This window comes from Teleopsis dalmanni, chromosome 1, assembly GCF_002237135.1.
Source record: "Teleopsis dalmanni isolate 2A chromosome 1, ASM223713v2, whole genome shotgun sequence".
Lineage (NCBI taxonomy): Eukaryota > Metazoa > Arthropoda > Insecta > Diptera > Diopsidae > Teleopsis > Teleopsis dalmanni.
This window is the reverse complement of record NC_051846.1, coordinates 223,445,912-223,447,628: the sequence shown is the minus strand read 5'-3', so window position 1 is coordinate 223,447,628 and position 1,717 is coordinate 223,445,912.

The following is a 1,717-nucleotide window of genomic DNA, read 5'->3' as shown; positions in this document are numbered from 1 at the left end:
TATTTTTATGTTGTTTGTGACATGAAGTGCAACATAACAACAAAGCGTGTTGTTGCAATTCGGCCAGAACATGGGCAAATGATATGATCACATGATCACATGATCGCAAGATGACAACACAAAATCTTTACTATGAGAATTCGAAAGTTGAGGTAGCTGTAAAATGCAGGTGCGTAGTGGATAGTTGCATTTTAGGATTACGAATAGGAATTGTACATATGAAAGAGTACTCTGCTTTCTCGGATGTTATCAACGACGCTGTGTAGTTCGAGATATGCATAGAGTGAGGTAAATAGTTTATTTTTCGAAAATCTATTATTTTATATTAATTTTTTTGTGTGTCAGTTTTTATGTTGTCATTGCGGTTAGTAGTGCATTCGGAATTCATGTTGAGCACACCTTGCGAGGATTTAGTGCAACAGTCGCGACTGCATAAAATCATAAATCATTAATATCCAAGCTGCACATTCCGCACTTTATTTATGTAGATTAAAGTCATGTGAAAGGTGTTTATGGTAAACATTTGCCTCCTCATTGTGCCAACAAGTGTCTTAAATCGTTTGGGTAAACAGCGGCAACTATTTGGTACTGATCCTGGAAATTTTCAACATCATCATCAACGCTGCAGCGCTACGAGATGAGCCCAGAACTTGGCCTAATGCGTGTGACTTCATTTTTCTCTTGTTTATCTGCCGTCATGTTTGACAAGATGCTCAACTACACTTCAGTTTCTTGTTGTTTTTTTCCTGGTATGGTACGAGTATATTTCATCTGTGGGTACCTTGGAATAATTTTGATGGCGTTAGAAAAGTGATTTTTATTTCATTTTGTGATTTATCTTTTGATTTCACTACTTCACTCGATACTATTCATTTTAATGATTTATGATATGGCTCGGTTTAGTTTTTGGCTGTTGGTTGTTGGTTGTTGGTTCTTGGTTGTACCAACAATCGAACGGCGGTTGTAGTTTTTATTAGCAACGCTGGAGGAGGTGGGACAAATATTATGTTTTTATTCATTTATTTTGTTAATAATTCACAAGTGATTAGTTTCTCATAATTTTATATCTTTTTATTTTTATAAAATTTCGTTTTCAGGGGAAACTCTCTTTAGTTTATTGGCGCCATTGCGACTGTGGCATGCGCGCACGCGCATTTACTTGACGCAAATGTTGATTATGTTCGTGGTTAATTAAAAAAGCTGCAGGGTACTTTTCTTCTTCTCTATCAGAGTCTACAAATATAGATTTAGATTTAAATTTTTTTCAAATTTCTTCCCATAGCTCATAGCTCATAGTTTTTGATATGAAATTTTTTTAGTTTTTAATTGTAAACATGTTTTCCTAATCATTCCTCGCTACTTTTGCGATACGCTGTCTTGTTAATTTGTTGTATTTAATGTTTAAGAATTACTTACGCATTCCAGCAGTTTTGTCACGGTTAATTAATAAATAAAATTCAATATTAACGAGTTTTCACCAAATGAACAACTGTATTACCACGATCTGCGAGGAGCTGAAAACACTCGTACTTGCACCAGCACTAACAGTTATTTTACAATAAGTGGACAAGCGATTGGATTAGATAGCGGAGTTTAGGAGGATCTACGGTACGCGCACGACATAGCCATTGAACAACTGTACTAACAATTCTGCCATTGAAAAAAAACAAAATTTCTGGTACGGCGTTAAGGTGAAACTGGTCATTGCTGAAATGAA